This window comes from Canis aureus, chromosome 10 (genome assembly GCF_053574225.1).
Source record: "Canis aureus isolate CA01 chromosome 10, VMU_Caureus_v.1.0, whole genome shotgun sequence".
NCBI classification, from domain to species: domain Eukaryota; kingdom Metazoa; phylum Chordata; class Mammalia; order Carnivora; family Canidae; genus Canis; species Canis aureus.
In genome coordinates, this window is record NC_135620.1 from 54,125,936 (window position 1) to 54,139,203 (window position 13,268).

Genomic DNA, 13,268 nt, shown 5'->3' on the forward strand with positions numbered 1-13,268 from the left:
GTAGTTGGCATATGGCACACAATAAATATTAGCAATAATTATTGGCGAGGTTGATTTTCTTGTGTGACTGTTAAACTGATGGGAGGGAGCATCAAAAGTGAAGTTGCAGGAACAGTTCTTATTTTATTTTTTAAAAAGATTTTGTTTATTTTTATTTTAAAGAGAGAGAGCACAAACAGGAGGAGTGGAAGGAGAGGAGCCTAATCTTCAGCAGACTCCACGCCAAGCACAGAGCTTGATGCAGGGTTTGATCCCAGGGCTCTGAGATCATGACCTGAACTGAAACCAAGAGCTGGCCATTCAACCAACTGAGCCACGCAGGCTGCCCCTCAGGAACAGTTTTTAAAGACATCATCGTAGGAGTAATCATCTAGACTCTGAAGTATAGTGTTTTTCCTATCAACAAATACTGTAAGTGCTAAGGAAATCCAAAGATGAATAAAACATGTCTTTTGTTTTTAAGTAGCTTACTGCTAGCAGGAAGAAGGAGATATACCCATATTGCTCCTATATGAGGCAAAATGTGAAAGCCTCCTTGGAAGAGAGGCAGATAAAACACTGTGAGGGTTCAAGTAAAAGATAATTATCTGCAGAAGGCAGCACTTGAATCAGACCTTGAAGTATTACGATTCGAATATGTGAAATATGGGATGGGAATGGGGAGGGCATCCTTGGCGGAAGGAATCTCCTAAGCATGAAGGCAAGTAAAGCTGGAGATAGAAATGTAGGCATTATCGACCTCTGACACAAGCTAAAATCATGAAGTGGATAAATACATAATTGCGTAGTCACAGACTTGGAAACGCAGAGATTTTAACTTTTACTTTTAAAACTGATGTTTCCCCCCACTGACAGAGGAGAATTTGGTGCTCTTTCCAGTATATTTGGTTCAGTTCAGTGGTGTGTGTGTGTGTGCGCACATGCGCTCATGTGGAAGCTAAGATGATTTATAACTCCCAGTCTAGCTCAAAGCTCCATCTCTGGGCTTTCTGCCTTTTCCCTGCCTATTTGGTTCTATCTGTCAGAACTTGTACACAGCCAGGTCCTTATAGGGAAGGCTTGTACCCTCGTTATTGGTTTCAGTTGTTTCCTCTCTCTGCCACAGCTTGTCATGCTCTCCCCTCCCCTACAGTTGGCTCTAAGAAGATGATGGCCAGGGGTCGTTTTGATGGATGATGACTTTGATGGATGGTGCATTAGCTTTTCCCGTACATGGATAACCCCTTGGAAATACATCCACTGTAAACCTTACCACCAGCCAGTGACCCCTGCGCGTCCCTCTTGCTCTTTCAGAGACTCTTAGGGTTGGCATACCAGCTCACTTTCCCTTCTAAAGCCCATAGCTCCCCCTGGGCCCATGTGAACTGAAGAGTCCCTTTACTCCACTCCTGGGTCCTCAGGTGACAGCCTCCAGCACTCTGCACCCCCATAGAAACATATGATGTGCTATCCTGGAGAGGCTGGCCCCGGGAGCTTTGGACAGGCAGGCTGCACAGACTAACTACTGGATGACCCAATGGGCAGACGAAGGGTGTGCTTAGAGTGCCAGCAAAGCAGGGCTGTCGAACAGATTCAGATAAGATTTTAATGTATTTTTTAAAATGCAAAAGTAATTACTTTGGGGAAAAAATCAGAATTTGTTATACTTATTTATACTTGCATTGTAAATGTAAGGGATTGATTTTCATTTTTTTGGGAGAGGGGATAGAGTACCATAATCTTTCAATGTTTTAGGTTTCTGAAGGTCTTAAACTGGCTCTATGCAGGTCTATTCTTTGACTCATCTCAGATTTTAAGGAGGGATTCAATTATGTCTTTGTCCTTGTCAGCAGCTCCTTCCCCATATTATCCTGAGGACAGGAAAGTGGAAACCCATAATGCTCCCATATCTCTCATTTCCCAAAACTCTTTTCTTCTCCTGTGTTCTCTTGGGAAAAGAGGAAAATCAGTTCTTTCTCTGTGTTTCTCTGCATAACTCACTTGGACTTATACCAATAGGAGTCAGCTTTGAATTTAGCAGATTTTGGAATCAGGGTCTTTGCTCTCCATACAAGTAAATTCATTTTTTATTTAGTTGCCACATTTAAGGTCCAGCTAGGAAAAGAGAAATCACTTTAGTGTTTATACCAGAGGGAATTACTTCCAGAGAATTAGCCATAAAAGTGAAGGAAGAGTTGAGAAGCCATTCAAAGGAAGGTGAGGCAATCCAGAGGTTCACAACAGCAGGAATCTTCTGTTGTCCTTAAGCAGAAGGAACAAGGGGAGGAGGCCCAGAGGCCAGGGTAAGTGAGAAGCTGGAACTTTGGAGGGCCAGCCTAGGGCAGCTGGATCCATCGGTGTCAACACAACTTCTGTCAGAGATGCGAGCCAAGACGGAGGGAGAAGGGGAAGAGCATTTTGGTTTCTGGCTTCCTTCCGATTCTCGTTTTCTGCCAGTGCCTCTCATGAACTGAATTCCACAGGGACTCAGCCTGTGTCAGCCTCACTGGAGAGGGAGACGAGGGGACTGGATAAGAAACAGAGCAAAGACCGACTGGGGTGGGTCAGCCAGCCAGTGCGAGTGGGAAGATGTATATCCATCACTACCTCACAGAATCGCGGAATCACTTTGCTGCATAAATGGGCTTTTGTCTCTTCCTCCTTAAGGGTAGATGAGGCAGGGAAATATATTCTGACTTAACTTTGTATCTTCTGAAGGCCCCTCAACAAATATTTGTTATACATGAACTAAACCTAATAGTTTCTAAACTCTTTTGGTCATGTGCCACTGACCGGCTCCTATTCTCAGACTTTGCAATGAAGGGATGAAAAGCTGAAAACCTCTGTACAATATTATAAAACCAAATTCATTCTTTTAAAACATTTCACCTGTCTCAAACTGCTGATGGTGGGGTCTAGTTCATGTTTGGGTAGGAAACATCCCTAATAATTGCCATAATAACACTTATACAATGCTTTACAATTTATTAATAAGTACATTTACATTTATTTTCCTTATAAGTAAGTTTTAGTCTGAGGATCCTGGAATCTGTTTATTTGACCCCTGTCAGGCTAGTGGAAAGCTTAGTTTTGAAAGAAAAACATTAGGGTTCTTTTCTTCTGAAACTCAGATGATGGGCAACCTTCTGTGACCTTTTTGTTAGGTGGTTTAGTTAGTTACTCTCAATAGTTGATGAGAGATGTTCTCAGCTGTCATTTGGCTGGAGAAGCTGGCATCACATTACCACTCCATTTTTCTCTTTCAGGGACCTAGCAGGTGCTTGAGAACAATGACAGGCTCATCTACTCACATGGAAGTCTTGTAGTCGTACACATCACACTTGTTTTTAGAGCCCTATTCTCATCCGACTGTGTATGTATGTACTTATGTGTTTTAATAATCGGGCTCAGTCCTTGAGAAAGAGTCCAAATCAGCCTTACGGTTCATCTTGTCCTGTGTTTGGTCAAGATTTGCTTTATGAAAAATCATATTGCTTTCATGACTTTATTCTTGGGCCAGAGATACCCCAACCAATCTAAACTTTGCTTTTAAATTTATCTAAATCATGTTTGGCGAGTTTTTTTTTTTTTTTAAGTACCCATTTCTTGAAACTTTTCTAGTCCTAACTCTAAGATCTGCTAATATTGGATTACACTTTTCAATAATACTTCATTATCTTTTTGCCCCAAGTTACTGTTTTTCAGAAAAAACCTCTTAGCTCTTTTCTTAATTCATTCAGCCTGCTGTAACAAACCACCATAGACTGGGTGGCTTATAAACAACAAAAATGTGTTTCTCACTGTTTTGGAAGCTGGGAAGTCCAAGATAAATGTGCCAGCAGATTGTGTGTCTGGTGAGGGCCTGCTTCCTCATAGAGAGTAATCTTTTTGTTGTGTCCTCACATGGGTGAAGGAGCTCTTCGGAGTTTATTTAGTGAAGGCACTAATCTCACTCATAAGGGCTCACTCTCATGACCTAATCACCTGCCAGAGACCACACTTGTTAATACTTTGGAGGTTAGGATTTCAACATACAAATTTGGGAGGACACAAACATTTAATCTACAGCAGCTCTGATGTCCCCATTTCACCCTCTAATATTTTATTTTATTTTATTTTTATTTATTTTTTTCACCCTCTAATATTTTAAATATTCCTAGTGAAGTTATGAGGGACTCATATTATTTGGATTTATCTATTTAAGGAAATGCCATCTTTCTCTTTGATATTCCATTACCTTCCTTTAAAACATTTAAAGTATCAAACACCGTATATCAATACTTTTTATACTTTTTAAAAAGATTTATTGATTGATTCATGAGAGACACACAGAGAGAGAGAGGCAGAGACAGGCAGAGGGAGAAGCAGGTTCCCTGCAGGAGCCCGATGTGGGATCCGATCCCAGATCCCGGGATCACGACCCAAGCCGAAGGCAGGTGCCCAACCGCTGAGCCATCCAGGTGTCCCTATTTTTTATATTTATTTGTTTATGACTAGTTATCAACTAAAGTTTTTGAATGAGTGATACTTGCACATGGGACAAAATTAAAGAAATAGAAAATGACATATAATGAAAAAAATCCATCCATCTTGTCCTTTAGATACCTCATTCCCCTTGGGGAGGCAATCGGTATTACTGATGCCTAGTCTAACAACTATATTTTAAGGTATGATCGAATAGCTGGTCCTTTTTCTTGAAGTTCCCCAATTATTTGTTATATTTACTATATAGAAGGATGCATCATGGCATGATACTGAAAACTAAGTTGAATAGTGTTAAGCAATCAGAATGATTTGGATTAAACATTGCGTTTAGAAGACTGGCGTCTGGCATGGACTACTTCTGAGTGTATGCATGTCCTTAAATGCCTGAACTTCCAGCATTTGCTTTACTTGCATGAATACCACTCCTTCCTACAAACAATGAGCTGTTACCTTCCTGTTTGCTTTCTCTTAGTCTAAAACTTGTTAATCGGGGGTCCTTTGGCCCCCTCAGATGTTTTAGGAGATTCTGGATCCATGTACCCCTAAAATGATGTGCAAAATTTTGTGTGTAATATGTATATGTGCCTTTTTTTTTAATTGGGGAGAAATTATCCATGGCTTGTATCTGATGTTCTATCCATAGTCTGTGTCTGTCTTCTTTACTCTGCTGAACTTTTAACTCCTGGTTCTTTGTCTCACTCAGAAGGTGACCCTGCCTCCTCATTTAGGAATGCAACAGAGCTGTTTATTTCTTATTATCTTTCATTCATTTCAGCATATTGTAAAAGATATTGAGTTGAATCCTTCCATAGAAAGGACCATACTCCCCTTTCAACTTCAGGTTCCTTAAGCCACAGCTCAAGTGTGGGCTGGAAAAGAGGAGGAGATGAGTTCTCACCGGACCTGAGATGGGCTTTTAAACCAGTCAGATTGGCTTGGCTTTCTTTCTTTCTTTCTTTCTTTCTTTCTTTCTTTCTTTCTTTCTTTCTTTCTTTCTTTCTTTCTTTCCTTATTTATTCATGAGAGACACAGAGAGAAGGCAGAGACCTAGGCAGAGGGAGAAGTAGGTTCCATGCAGGGATGCCAATGTGGGACTCGATCCCGGAACTTTGGGATCACTCCCTGAGCCAAAGGCAGACGCTCAACCACTGAGCCACCCAGGCATCCCTGGATTGAATTTTTACAAAATCAAAAGGGAACAGAGAGTTATAGAATCTGTCCATGCTGGTGAGTGAAAAGGAAACATTTGTCATGGCACAGATCAAGACTGTGATAGCGTGGGAGGTTATGTTTATGGCCTACTGAGTTCAATGCTGGACAAGGAAGTTAAATATATCTATCACTAATTACGTCTTTGAATCCATTACTCCATCTCTCCCTGCAGTCTCAGAGGAAATGATTCCTTTTCTTGTAAAGTGAAACCCTTCATCTATACTCTTTTATTTTATTTTATTTTATTTTATTTTATTTTATTTTTTTAAGATTTATTTATTTATTCATGAGACAGAGAGAGAGAGAGAGAGACAGAGACATAGGCAGAGGGAGAAGTAGGCTCCTTGTAGAGAGCCTGATGTGGGACTCACTCCTGGATCCTGGGATCACGCCCTGAGCTGAAGGCAGATGCTCAATCACTCAGCCACCCAGGTGTCCCTATACTCTTGTTTGTTTGTTTATTTATTTACTTAAAAGATTTCATTTATTTATTCATGAGAGACACAGAGAGAGAGGCAGAGACATAGGCAGAGGGTTCTCCCATGCAGGGAGCCCGATGCAGGACTCGATTCGGGGACTCCAGGATCACACTCTGAGCCAGAAGGCAGACGCTCAACCGCGGAGCCACTCAGGCATCCCTTGTTTATTGATTGATAAAACATTTGTATGACATCTATTTTTTTAAAGAGATTTTATTTCTGGGGCAGCCCCAGTGGCTCAGCGGTTTAGCACCACCTTTGGCCTGGGGTGTGATCCTGGAGACCTGGGATCGAGTCCCACGTCCGGCTCCTTGGAGGGGAGCCTGCTTCTCCCTCTGCCTGTGTCTCTGCCTTTCTCTGTGTCTATCATGAATAAATAAAATCTTTTAAAAAAAGATTTTATTTCTTTGAGAGAGAGAGAAGGAGAGGGAGAGAGGGAGGGCATGAGCAGGGGGAGAGGCAGAGAGATAAGCAGACTCCCTGACTTAGGGCTTGATCCCAGGATCTCCAGACCATGACCTGAGCCAAAGTAAAATGCTTAACCGACTGAGCCACCCAGATGCCCTCATTTATATGACATTAAAATGTATTGCTGGTGTTAAGGTACAAAGATTAAACATGATAGAATTGTTCCCCTCATAGAATTCAGTCTAGTGGGGTAGGTAGAAAGTAACTACCTGCTTTAAAGGCAATGTAAAGGTTATGAAATGTGACCTAAAAGGCCTCAAAGATGAGTGGTTAGTCAGAAGGCAAGGAAAGAGAGGACATTTCAGGCTGTTGGAAGAACCATGGGCATGGACTAATGTGGCCCATGGGAACTACAAATAGTTCTGTATGTTTAGAAGGCACTGTGGCTGCTGAGAAAGCTGGGAAGAAAAGCTGGCACCAGATCTGATGGACTAATGAGCTTATTCTCTATCCTGTAAGCCAGCAGTTCTTAACAGCAGTGGTACTGCTCTTGGAGGGGCATTTTCATCATTCGTAGGACATTTTTCACTGCTGTAGTGATGGGAGGTGGGTGCTACTGGCCTTTTAGTAGTTGAAGCCACAGATGCTAGACTTCAGTGTGAGAACAGATCCACATAATTAAGAATATCGTTTTAAAGCAGGTATTTACTTTTCTACCTATGCAGTGGGTCATGTATTCCACAAGAGAAGGAATTTTATCTTGTCAGTCTTTGCGCTTCAATGGCTGGCAATACATATTGGTTGTCAAAAGCCCTGAATTCTGCATGATTTAGATCTCCTGAGTTCTGCATGATTCTCAAACGTTCCACCAAACATTTGTGTAGGGTATCATATATAAATAAATTTGGTCTATTATTACTTATCCTAACACTGGTTTTTAATCTAGTGTTGTTGTTTTTAATGGAATGGCTTCTGATCTTCTCTTAAATCCTTATTTACTTATTCCTTATAATTAGGTGCAAACATCTGAGTGCTTCCTTGAGTCTTCTATCATAAGTCTTGTCTTGTCCAATCACTTATGTATTAAAATACCTATTATTTTACTACCAGCTCTTGTCTTTTATTTCTGTTTTATATCACAGGATGTTTTATTAGTGTTTTGAAATTATGTGTGTAGATAGCTTATATTATCTATGAATTTCATTTTAGATTAGTAAAGGTGCTGTTATTTAAAATATTTATTAGCCAGAAGGGAGACTGACATCTGATAGGATCAAGAGTCACTATGTAGCAAATGATTTTCAAAGTGTTATTTATTTTATTTTACTTTATTTTTAAAAGTAGACTCCATGCCCAGCATGGGGCCTGAACTCATGACCCTGAGGTCAAGAGTCACATGCTCTTCTGAGTGAGCCAGCCAGGTGCCCCTCAGAGTGTTATTTTGAGCCACAGACCTCTAATTTTTTGCTCATGAGCTCCCTAAAATAATAGTAACCCCTTTGCACAATTTTAAGTTGAAATCTCACATTGATAATCCAAGCTTACCTTTATATATTGTTAATAGGAGATGTAAAATAGTGATTATTTTACAAGTTGGAATGAACTGAGAATTGACTGTAATTGTAACAGATATCTCATGGCAATTCGATAAAGTAGACTTTTAGCTATCTTATAAACAAAGCACATGAAATACTGAGTTACTTAACTGTTTACCCATGGCTTTTGTTTAGTGTATTTGATTTTTTTTTTTTGTAGTCTGCAGAACTTTCCAGTTACATTTTTTTGGCTTATGTGTTGTTTTGTTTAGTTTTTAAAATATTTTATTTATTTGACAGAGAGTGAGAGAGAGAGAGAGGGCGGCAGGCAGAGGCAGAGGGAGAAGCAGGCTCCTCTCTGAGCAAGAATCCTGACATGGGGCTCCATCCCAGGACCCTGACATCATGACCTGAGTGGAAGGCAGACACTTAACTCACTGAGCTACCCAGGCGCCCTGGTTTATTTGTTTTAGGCCAAGGTACTGGGGTATAATTTATATACAGTAAAATCCAATTATTTTAGTGTATTTCATTTACTTTTGCAAAATGTCACTAATGTATCTTCCTTTGGCTAATGAATCCCAGCCTGGGCTAAACATGCCACTTCCTTTTTCTTTTTCTTTCTTTAAAGATTTATTTATTTAATGGAGGGGAGGGGCAGAGGAAGATGGAGAGAGAGTCTTTAGCAAACTCTGCACTGAGTGCCAAGCACAATGTGGGGCTTGGGGCTTGATTACGAACTGAGCTAAAACTGAGTCAGACACTTAATCAACTGCGTCACCCAGGGTACCCCTAAACATCCCATTACCAATGGTGTTTTACCCTTAATAGTTATACGATGGGAAAAGGCAGGAAGCCCTATTAATTTAAGGCACCTTGATTCATCTTTAAAAGTTTTCCTAGGGATCCCTGAGTGGCTCAGCGGTTTGGCGCCTGCCTTTGGCCCAGGGCGTTATCCTGGAGTCCCGGGATCAAGTCCCACATCGGGCTCCTTGCATGGAGCCTGCTTCTCCCTCTGCCTGTGTCTCTGCCTCTCTCTCTCTCTCTCTCTCTCTCTCTGAGTCTCTCATGAATAAATAAATAAAATCTTTAAAAAAAAAATAAAAGTTTTCCTAGATCAATGTTTTCATTTATATATCCCTTTGCTTGGTGTCCCATCCGTTTTCACCCCCTAGAACAATTCATCATAATTAGCGTTTGCATGAGCAAGGGACATGGCTCTATTTTATAAAGTGGGAGGTCTGTATGAGCACAAGGTCATTCCTTGCCAGATCAGTTTTAGGAAAGAGTACATATGGAAGATGAGGATCTGGAAGTGGATTCCTTGAAACCATCTCATATACATATATTTAGGAAAATCTGTGCTCCCCCCACCATTGTTTGAAGGGTAGAGGTCCAGAGGCTTGGAGGCTCTGTCTGAGAAGGCACTAAGAGCAGGGAGCATGGGGGTCTGGGTCTGCCTCTGCTATTGCATCTGGAGCAGCTGGGCTTCATTTGTTTTACATTTAAATCTGTGTTTGAAGGACGAGTTTTGATGCTAAATATAACAGTCCAAAAAACACATCTTCCATGGGGAACCATTTAAGGATTTTAAGCAGAGAAGTGACATAATTAGATTTTTGTTTCAAAAGGTTGCTTTGGAATCTGAGCACATTGTGGAAGATGGCTTGGAGAGAGGTGAGACTGGAGGCCTAGAGAGTTGTCACAGAGGCTGTTGCAACAGTCTGAGGAAAAAATTGTGACAGCTGACAACTCTAGGCTCCATCCCAGAGCGGGAGCATCCATGTTAGATGAGCAGGGGCTTCATAGTTGGCAAATTCCCATCCAGCTGCTTCTCACATTTACATTTTCTGCTGGCCTTTGCCTGTGTGGCCCTCTTGCCCCCCACCCCTGCTCTCCCCACAACTTCCCCTCCATCCACAGCCTTAGAGTAATCTTTGACTCCTTCCTCTTCATTCTGTGGGACTAGTCTGCCACCAAGTCCTGTTGTTTCTCTCCATTATCCTAGGTCAGGCACTTCTCCAGGAGCCTCTGAATGGTCTTCCTGTTTGTAGTCTGTCTGCCACTCAATTCTACGATTGCCACAGCCAGCTACTCTTTTTATTTTTCATGACATACTGCAGCCATTCAAGAAGAGTACAGTTTTGTCAGATCCTGTTTCAGATTTCTCCTCCTCCTCTTCCCAGTCTTTGGCTTCTCTAAGAAATTCTAAGTAGACCAAAAGATTTAAAATTGATTAATACATTTCCATTCTTTAGAAACTGTTGTGGTCATGTTTCCTTTGCTGCTGCTTCTTCTTTTTTTTTTAAGATTTATTTTTCATGTGAGAAAGAGAGAGAAAGAGAGAGAGAGAGAGAGAGAGAGAGAGAGAGAGAGAAAGAGTGATGGCGGGGAGGGGCAGAAGGAGAGGGAGAAAGAAAATTTAAAGCAGACTCCCTGCAGAGCATGGAGCCTGATACAAGGCTCCATCCCAGGACTTTGAGATCATGACCTGAGCTGAAACCAGGAGTTGGATGCTTAACCGACTGAGCTCTCCAAGCACCCTTCCTTTACTTCTTTTTATGTGACATATTAGTGGGGGAGGGAATGTGTGCCTCTTTTTCTCAGTGAAAGAATTTGAGAAGAAAGTAGATTTTTAAGTGGAATGGAGAGATAAATATAATAGAGAATATTAAATCTGAAACTTTATGTTATCAGGTGCTCCTAAACGAGTGGTAGGTAAGTAATTACCGGGGTTAGTAATAATAGTGAAGGGTGGTGGGCAGTCTGGGTGGCTCAGCGGTTTAGCACTGCCTTCGGCCCAGGGCGCGATCTTGGAGTCCCGGGATCGAGTCCCACGTTGGCTCCCTGAATGGAGCCTGCTTCTCCCTCTGCCTGTGTCTCTGCCTCTCTCTCTCTCTCTCTCTGTGTGTTTCTCATGAATAAATAAATTTTAAAAAATCTTTAAAAAAATAGTTAAGGGTAGTATTAGGAACATAGGGAAAGCAGTATACATACCTGTGAAAACAGGCCATGTGTGGAAGAGCAACGGAAACCACTGGGAATGCACAGGGGTGTTGGACCAGGCTTTGATGGAGTAGGTGAGTGAGAAAATAGGTTCACCTGAAGCTTAAATCATCATAAACATATACAGTTGCTTCTCCTGACCATTCTTAAACTTCTCAGGAATCCACAGGAAAACCACCCATGTGGACTGTCTTTTCACAAAATTGGTGTTTCTGGGCCTCAGAGTATGGTACCAGATCAACTTTCAGAATACATATTTAGACAGCTAAGTTAGAAGCTGAGATCTGATTTGAAAATATTTTAAACTCAGGGGCACTCGGGTGGCCCAGTCAGTCAAGCATTTGCCTTCAGCTCAGGTCATGATCTCAGGGTCCTGGGATTGAGCCCCGTATCGGGCTCCTTGCTCAGAAGGGAGTCTGCTTCTCCCTCTCCCTTTGTCTGCTGCTCCCCCTGCTTGTATGCTCTCTCTCTCTCTCCCTCTCTCTCTACTTACTTATTTATTCATGAGAAACACAGAGACGGCAGAGACATAGGAAGAGGGAAAAGCAGGCTCCTTGTGGGAAGCCCAATGTACGACTCGATCCCAGGACCCCAGGATCATGACCTGAGCCCAAGGCAGACGCTCAACTGCGGAGCCACCCAGGCGCCCCAAAAGAAAATATTTTAAATTCAAAACCTTTTTAACGTATAAAAGAAAATGATGTGTAAATTAAAAGTAAAAACCCTTGATCCTTTTTTTTTGAAAATATTTTATTTATTTATTCATGAGAGACACAGAGAGAGAGGCAGAGACACAGGCAGAGGGAGAAGCAGGCACCATTGCAGGGAGCCCCACGTGGGACTCGATCCCAGGACTCCAGGATCAGGCCCTGGGCCGAAGATGGAGCTAAACTGCTGAGCCACCCGGGCTGCCCCCAAACCCTTGATCCTTTAAACAATATATAGCCACTCTTCAAGGATATAGAATATTATGAGAAGGTGAACTGGACCTGAGGTTCTAGAACCATATTGTGCACCGCTGTCCAGAGCATGAGGGAAATAGGGAGGCAGAGAGGAGCAACAGTGGGGTTTCACCTATTTTCAGGCTTCTATCTCTTCCTCACTGGGGCTAAAAGAAAAATGCAGAATTTTTGTAAACGCTGTTTGCCTTCAATATGTTTCACTGTGTTTCTCTTTTTACACGGCTTCTTCCTCTCCCTTTATTGAAATGCTGCATTTGAAATGTATCTTTTCTGCCTTATTTTATCCTACTTTCCATGGCTGTTCTCTGCCCTCTGTTGGCAGATTACTTTGGACCTGTCTGTCTGGTGTGCAGGAGAAAGTTTCACCTTTAGTTAAAGCCCTTTTCTGCAGATCAGGTCAGTCAAGCAGAAAGAAGACTGGCAGGTGTGTAGTTTTTGTTTTGTCTTGCTTTGTTTTTGTTTTTGTTTAGTTGGAATCCCTCGGGTCTGGAGGTGTGGTCTGGTGTGGAGCAAACCTGAAGGTCCAGAGTTAACTGTGAAATCAGGTAAGTTGTAAAGCTGCTCAGTGCTGAACTGGGAGTCAGTTTGGGGCATCAGGGCCTGCCATGGAGAGGATTAGCGTGAGTCCAAATCCCATGGTGGCCCCAGAACTCAGCAAGGGTCTTGAGCCTCCTTTGGCCTGAGTATGACTGGAGGTAGGAGTTTTTTTCCCACTAAGGAAGAAGGCAGTTTGAAAACCACAGCAGCTTCTAGCAGCTAGCTGATCTGATGCTTGGCAGTTTAGTTCTGGATTAAAAATGCGGTGTTTGGGCTGGCCCTATCTAGAAGAAATTATAGGTGATGTCTGTGAAGTAGTAGGAGGCCATACTAACCTGGCAGAGAGAAAGAAAGGTGGAGCCTGGCTGGGTGTTGCTCAGGCTAGCAGGGCCTTCAGATTTCTCAGGTTTTCTTTGAAGTACAGTGTGGTTGCCAAATATAGCCAAAATCTTATCATCCCCATCAATGAAAGCAGTGATCACTTGGATAATGGGCATACATAGATAACCAAAGTTCTCATTTATATAGTATTTTCAGTCTCCCCTCAAAAAGGAAAAAAACAAAAACCGTTTACTGGATGTTAATAAGAAACTGCATTAAGTAATTAACTTTTATTTCCCTGCCCTTTTCTGCTTTCTAGTATTAGTGGCCAGTCGGAAGGAAGA

The 13,268-nt window shown here is 41.9% G+C and overlaps 1 protein-coding gene across 4 annotated transcripts in view; it reads left to right on the forward strand.

Annotated features, from left to right (window-relative positions):
• The window catches only part of NPR2 (natriuretic peptide receptor 2), a 58,086-nt gene that overhangs the window by 24,049 nt on the left and 20,769 nt on the right, over positions 1-13,268 (forward strand). For 2 of the 4 annotated variants that reach the window (XM_077912467.1, XM_077912469.1), the window contains exons 3-4: positions 163-411; positions 12,537-12,611. The gene's annotated coding sequence lies outside the window, so the exon portion shown is untranslated. The remainder of the gene's footprint in view (positions 1-162; positions 412-12,536; positions 12,612-13,268) is intronic. The other 2 variants (XM_077912468.1, XM_077912470.1) reach the window with 1 other exon arrangement.